General features: G+C 29.8%; 1 long non-coding RNA gene across 1 annotated transcript; it reads left to right on the forward strand.

Moving 5' to 3' along the window:
- The first annotated feature begins 1,251 nt into the window (after positions 1-1,251).
- LOC145156783 (uncharacterized) lies at positions 1,252-2,168 on the forward strand. The gene is made up of 2 exons (XR_013736914.1): positions 1,252-1,552; positions 1,658-2,168. It is a non-coding gene; the product is annotated as an uncharacterized LOC145156783 (long non-coding RNA).
- Positions 2,169-8,179: the final 6,011 nt, after the last annotated feature.

The raw sequence follows: 8,179 nt of genomic DNA on the forward strand, positions 1-8,179 counted from the left end.
TATCTTTCATATCCCCCTCCCCCCTCCCTCCCCTCGCTCTCTTAAACGCATAAGATATTAAACATAAAGTGCAACCATGATAAAGGTGAGGTGGAGTGGCGACCATTTCCTATGTGTGTGATGGAGAAGTTGTAATGGCGTGAAAGTTAGGTGGCATCACTTTTAGAGTGGTCAACTGGTGACCACTCTTGATAGCCTTAGGTTAATAGGTATACACCACAGCGTAAAGCTAGCCACGTCAACACAACACTCTTCCACCACCAATACGGTGGTCTTCACATATAGAAGAAGAATAATAATGAAAAGAATAAGAAGAATAAGTGTGAGAGAGAGAGAGAGAGAAAGAAAGAAAGAAAGAAAAGGAAGTTTCTTTCTCCATTCTTATGTCCCATAAAGACATCCACTCTACCTCACAACTACACACCATTCGGGTGGTATTTATGCGTCAAAGAAAGGAGTCACCTCAGTTTTACGCCCATTTTACGTAGGCATACCGTATGACCTTAACATATTACCCACGAGTAGATACTCAATTAAAAAAATAGGTGTTGATTAGACCTGGAAATGGAGCGAGTTTTGAACTTGATCCGATCTAAACCCGTAAGAATTATATGGGTTTGGAACGTAGTTTTTGATTTGTTTACACGTTAACAACCCGTATCCGCTAATCATTTTATTGAAATTGGTATTGATCATCACCAATCTGCTCCGTTTATAACTCATCCCGTATAAATTTTAGAATTATGCATTTATATTTTATACTACTTAACATTTAGTTTTAATTCCAATCGAAAGTCTAAAGTGCAAAGACCAAATGTCAAACTGATTTTACTTAGGATTGAAGGAGTCGACTTCTAAACTTCCGGTCTTCTACCAAGAATTATGATATCATTCTATTTATATTTCATTAAACATTTGTCAATTCCATTTATAAATAAATAAAATCATTTATCAAATAGAAGAAAGTTTGCAATAACTATTTATTATCAATGTAATCAATAATCAACGGTCAGAAATCAATAGGAAGTTGCCACAATAGTGATTTTTAATTCTCAAATATTATTTGAATGTCTTTTACATTTGCTTTATCCAAGAAATATCGTTTTAAATATTAAGCTATAGTATAGTAGACATTTTTAATTTTAAAATTTTAGTAAACTGTGTTTCATTATTCAAAAATCATACGGCTTACTAGGTGGCTTTAAATATTTGTTGATCCAGTAGATAAAGAAATAAGTTTGATTATTAAAAACCCAAGTTACAGAGCTACTTTGGATAAGAGTTTGAAATTTGTTAAAGAAGATCAACATCGATTTGCTCCGATCCCAGTCTATTGTCGGTTCTAGTGCTGATCTGTCTAACTTTCTAGCAATTGGACAAAAATCCCCATTTTTCCTTTCTTTCCGTCTCCTACTGTCCGACACCACCACTTTGGCTGTCGATTTGCATCCACCAGTCCCGCCGCAGTCACCAGTCGACGCCACCAAGTCCGGCGCCATATCCGCCCACTGCCGCTCCCTCTTTCTCTTCTTTCCCATCTTTTACACTTGAGGTAAAAAGCCTAACTTTTTATTACTTTGAAATTTAAGGTTTAAGGGGTAATGCGAAAATGGATTCTACTGGAATTGCTTATCTAATGCATATTCATACATCTCAGGAGTCGGGTGTTTGAAGAGGCTGGATAAACTCTTTTCACATACCTCGCAGGTTCAGGATTAGATGACTTCAACCTTTGTTTTGCTCATGTATATTTCAGTTTCTTGCACTTGCAAATTCAATTGCATTTCTTTTGGAATCACCAAATCAGTTTAGTCTAGAAATAAAATGCATTGACATACGCACTAAAAAAGTATCCGAAACTGCAGTTAATCTGGAAATACAAGCAAAACATCATAAGTAAATTTTAGTTGATCTGTGGCTTATAGCAACCTGCAATCTTTTTTGAGTTTGAGTATGAACATTTGCACGATAATCACTACAAAGAGAAAGAACTGCTTTAAGAGAATCTTTGGAGATGAATAAACTCGAAGAACTAATCTAATCATCAATTCCAGATTCATCTAAACACTGCCGAGATTCATCTAAGCCATTTTTTTTTCTATGTATGATCTGTGAATTATATAGGAGTTTGTACTTTGTATATATGCAAGCTGTAGAAGTTTTTATAATGTTTGTAGTTTGGAGTGTTAAAGTCGTATATTAGGTTTTTATTTGGAAAAATTCCATAAAAATCATTGTAAATTTTTTTTTTTTTTTTTTTTTGGTTTAATCTTCGAAACAATTTTTCAGTTTGACCACCGAAAGTTTGTTTTATTTTTCATAAAAACAACTATAAAATATTGGATTTTGTAAAGACCATTTTAGTTTGGAATTTTATCGGTTTAATTTAACCACCGAAAAGATTTATATTATGATTTAACCATTAAAAATTTAATTATTTTTTCTAAACAAAACCGTCTTTGACAAAAAAAAATATTGTTCCGATTGGTGTCTCCTATTCAATACGGGAAAAAAAAACTTACAATGGTTATTATGAAAATGGTTATTTCCATAAAATACCTTATATTCTGACTTTTTTTCTTTTTAAACCTAAATTTTTTTTCTTTTTCGAAAAAGACACAACTTTTATGTGTTACTTGTTATTTCAGACCTAGCAGATCACCAATAGCTAAATTAGGTATTTTTGTTTTATAAAAGACCCTATATTTTGTAGTTGTTTCCATTTTAGACCTAAAATGTTTTTTTTTCAAAATAAACTCAACTTTAAAATTGGCTATAATCTTCAAGATCAAATACATTTGGTATTTATTGACTACGCCGAAAAAGAAAGTATACATGTATACACTAAAAAATGTTATCTAATCTATTATTTTTTGAGCGAATATAACCTAAAAGAATTACAAAATTTTATTTTTGTCTAAAAGATATAATTAAACTTTATCTTGGATATATATTATATCATTAAACATGATATATTGTTTATAGAAAATATTATTATTACCGATTTTAAAAAGTTTGATGTTAATTTGATATTTTTTGGTAACATAGATAATATATGGCTAAAAAGAATCTTTTAGCATAATAACAAATTTTTTTATTTGTAGAAAAAAAAATACCATATAATTTAACAAAATGTATACAAAATAATTTTTTTAGTTTGTCCATTATACTTATTTGGTGCGTTTGGACATATTTCCCTCTCTCACTTTGCTATATTATTTTTTTGGCCGAATTTTTTAATCAATTTTTTTAGAACAGTTAACAAACGCACTCATTATCATACTCCTAAGCCAAAGCCATAGAATATTTTGTAGCATTAGCCCATTATTAAATAATATATTATAATTATATCAAATAAATACATAAAAATATTAATCCTAAACATTGTATTAGTTTTGTTTAGATATATGAGATTCAAGTTTAAGACTTTCTTAAAATCTGTTACCATCACATATGAATACATAAAACTATATTTTTGGAATGAAACCGTTTGAGCATAAGTTGAAAATCCAAATAACAAGAATGATGCACACTTAAATATCAAAATACGATGGTTGACATTATTAACAATGGTTGGAATGTGGTGAATGAGCAAAACCAAGGTTCTAAATAACATAAGGCGTGACTTTACGACAATGTCAAGCCTCAAGCTTTCCGAGCCTTGGCGAGCCACATCGTTTATAAGACGTGACTTAGCAAATTTTTGTATATAATTAATATTTTTATATGTTTTTTCCACTATTATATATATATATATATATATATATATATATATATATATATATATATATATATATATATATATATATATATATATATATGACTTAAGGCGACATTTTGGTAAAGTTTGGCGGCAATTACAAGCCTTGGAGCCATGGCGCGCCATGGCGAAGCCATGACGAGCTTTTTAGAACCTTGAGCAAAACTGACAAAACTATGAAATTTTGTTGTAGAGAAAAGAAAATTGAATAGTTGGCCTACTACCTTATTTTATTAATCTATCTTATTTATACATGGTGTTTAGATCAATACATGGTGTTTGTATATCACTGTTATTGAATCTTAAGGAAATAATCATAATAATTACCAAAATAAAATTTAGGATTTCATTTTAATTTGAAAGGATATAATCACGTTTTTATGCATGAACGAAGTTAAGCTTCATTAAATCAGTGTGGTTAAGTACCTTATACAACTAGTGTTAAAGGTTGTAACCAATTTTAAAGTTGAGTTTATTTTGAAATTAAAAAAAATTTAGGTCTAAACTGGAAAAAAATACAAAATGTAGGGTTTTTTATGAAACGAAAATACTTGATTTCTCTTTTGGTAACCTGCTAGGGTCTAAAACAACAAGTAATAGATAAAAGTTAGATCTTTTTCAGAAAAGAAAAAAGTTTTAGGTCTAAAAAGAAAAAGAATCAAAATATAGAGTCTTTTATGAACAAACTTTCAGTGGTTAAACCGAAAATAAAACAAACTTTCAGTGGTTAATTCGGAATTTATATATATATATATATATATATATATATATATATATATATATATATATATATTAGTGGTTAAACCAAAAAAGATCAATGTTTTTGTGTTTTTTATGAGATTTTCCTTTCTATGTCTGTAAAAATTGTATTTGAAACTTTTTATATTTATGTTTATAGAATTTGTATTTGAAACTCTCTAGATTTGTGTTTATTGTTTTGTTGATATTGCAAAATGCTGTTTATTTGTGGATAATCTGTCATAAATTATCCATATAATCTGAAACAAATCAATTTTGTGGGTAACAAGTATGTGGATAATATGTAGGTAACAATTATGTGGATAATCTGTGGATTATTCACGGATTTATTGATCTTTTTTTTGTTGTAGTGATATAGATAATTTTGTGGCTTTTCTTAATCATTTTAAGTTGTGTTTTCATAAATATAAAATATTACGTATTTTTAGTTAGACGATTAAAAAAGTTTGGATTTCCAAAACATCAATTTCCATGTGAAAAGCTGTTGAAGACTTCAATAATAAAACCGAAGTCCACTACCAAATCAAGCCGAACACAATTGTAAATGACCCAATAACTTGAGGTGGACTGGATGCTAACGTTACGTTACCCAATAAAAATACATCTTTTTAATAATGCATTCAAGTATAATCTCTATTTTTCAAGAATTAGAGCAAGTTATACGTTTATGAAAGCAATGTTCACTATGAAGATCAATTTCATATATTCTGTGGATACACAAGAAATAATATTCTGTTTTGAAGCCACATACCTCTTATCAATACAGCTGTTTTTTGGCCTAGCAAAAATTTGTTCCTTCCCTACCAACTATATGTATGGTCCACCATTCTTTCTATTTTTTAGATTCTTTGAAAAGATGTTCATGTGCTTTTCCTAATTATCCAACTATTCAACATGAAGGGGGTTTAAAAGAGGACTGATTAAGAAATGAATAATTTTATGAAGGGGGTTTAAAAAATTACTGATTAAGAAATGAATGAATTTTTTGAACGGCCGTTTTATTAAATGGAAAAACTAGAAAGAAACTAAAGAAACTAGTCAAACAAATACATTAAAAACCTCAAGAAATAGCAATAATCATGTTTTGCAGGCAACCAACCCAATTAATATCTTTTCTACTTCTAGTATTACACAACAAATAAACTTGAGCAACAATTTTATCAAAAACCTCTACTGCCTTTGGCTTTTTGATGTCAAACAGACGAGCATTCCTAAAAACTCAAATATGCCACATCACATAAAAAACTCTTTCCAAGTACTTCTTAGCGGTTCCATTAAGCCATAATGCCAAGAACCAAACAAACCAATCAACTAGGATGAGCATGGGAACTGGGTACCCGCTTTCGGAACCGGAACCACCTAAAGCGGTTTCGGTTTCGGTTCTTATTTTTACAGAACCGCTATCCGATAGGTACCTGTCGGAACCGGTGTGTGTGTGTGTCTATATATATATATATATATATATATATATATATATATATATATATATATATATATATATATATATATATATATATATATATATCACAATCACATATTTTATATAGTATCTTGAATAAGATCATTTAAAATTCTAGAATTTTGAGTAATTTGTTTTGAACCTTTAAATAGCTATATGTAATTTTCACTTTGGTTCAAAGCACATTTGTATATAGTAGGCATAATGTACTCTATATATATATATATATATATATATATATATATATATATATATATATATATATATATATATATATATATATATATATATATCAATCACGTATTTTTGTATCTTGAATAAGATCATTTAAAATTCTAGAATTTTGAGTAATTTGTTTTGAACCTTTAAATAGCTATGTAATTTTCACTTTGGTTCAAAGCAGATTTGTATATAGTAGGCATAATGTACTACTATGTTCAAGTTAAATTCTAACTTATAGAAATATTCTTTTAGCTATTGACTATAATTGTTTGAATTTTTTATATCAAAAGTATGAATTTAAGATATATTAAATTAACGGAGTTTATTTATTCAAGCTATTGATATTTTCAAATCCTCATTTTTAATATGTTACAAATTACGTATTGATGTCATCAATAACTTTTTTGTAAGTTTACAATAGATATACTTTTATAAGTTTTAAAAATTCGACAAATTTAACAAACCAAGTACCCAATATTGGAACTGTTACCCGTCGGTTTCAGTTTCGGTTCCAACATTTTAGGAACCGCTGATTTTGGGTCCAAATAATTAGGGCGGGTACCCGCTTATGCTTATCCCTACAATCAGAATAAGAAGAAAAAACTGGAATAAGCATATCCCACCACCTAGAAACTTGGATATGGAGTGAAACAACCATGAAACAGAGAAAGAAAAGATGTGAAATAAACTCACTAGTCTCATCACAAATAGGACACAACAAAGTATGAATATCCAAACCATGTCTATCAAGCTTTACTTGAGAAGGTAATTTATCTAACGCCAACCGCCAAACAAAAATATTAACCTTAATAGGAACGAGGTTAATCCAACAAGTAGGAGAAGTTGAACAAGGTAACAATTGATCATCTATGTAAGCATGAACCGAAGAAACAAAGAAACCACCAAACCCAGATAAAGACCAAGACCACCTATCAGGAGAAGTAGACATGGAAACCACACCAAGATCATCCATAAAATCGTCCAATTGACTACTTTCAGCCCCACCCCTCGGAATCATGCGAAAAGATATCAATAAAGACTCTTGTCCATATTTTTTAATAGTAACCTGCTTATCCTATTCAGAGCATAAAGTCTAAGGTACTTCCTTTTCAAAGACGAATCCCCTAACCACAAGTCATCCTAAAATTAAGTAGAGGACCCATCACCAAGATGCTTCTTACATAAAGCTAAGAAATCAACCCCACGATTTTCAAGTTGTTTCACAGCTTTGAGCACATCCAACCAAATAGAGTTCTTATTAGGGGTTATGAAATTCCCAATAAGACCTTTAGGACCATAAATAGCTTTAATAACTCTAACCCAAAAACCATTTGGATAAGACTGAAATCTCAAAACCTACTTAAAAGATTTGTTAAGGGTCATCAAACCACTAACTCCAAGACTACCCACCTTCTTTTGAGACAACACTTTTTTCCACATTATCTACGTCAATTTTCTTTCATCTAAATCAGTCCCAATAAAAAAATGATCCTCAAATATTCGAACTTATTTAAGATACCGATCAGAGTCTTATACAAAGACATAAAATAAGTTGGAATAGAACCCAAAACATACTTTAAAATAGTCAATCTACCTCCAACCGAAAGAGTTTTAACTTTCCAATTTGTGAGTTTAGCCACAACTTTTTGAACCAAATCCCTCCAAGAATGAAGCCTAAACATATTCCCGCCAACCAAAATGTGACATCCCCTATTTTACATAACCGAAAAAATACTTTTACTTATGCTTTCAAAACCATATTATTTTTATTTGCGAAAAATCTCAGTACAATAAAACATTTTGCGGAAATTGTCTTGTTTTATTAAAATGTCCTGAATAAAGATGTTGTTTTCAAAATAAAAAAACTCTAAGGATGTCATAATCAATACATAACATTGTTACAACGTAAATACCTAACACTCCTGAACATTATTCAAGGTTGTCTCTTAATCACTCGACATCCTAATCAAATTCCAACA

This window comes from Lactuca virosa, chromosome 2, assembly GCF_052849685.1.
Source record: "Lactuca virosa cultivar CGN04683 chromosome 2, Lactuca_virosa_CGN04683_v6, whole genome shotgun sequence".
Taxonomy (NCBI): domain Eukaryota; kingdom Viridiplantae; phylum Streptophyta; class Magnoliopsida; order Asterales; family Asteraceae; genus Lactuca; species Lactuca virosa.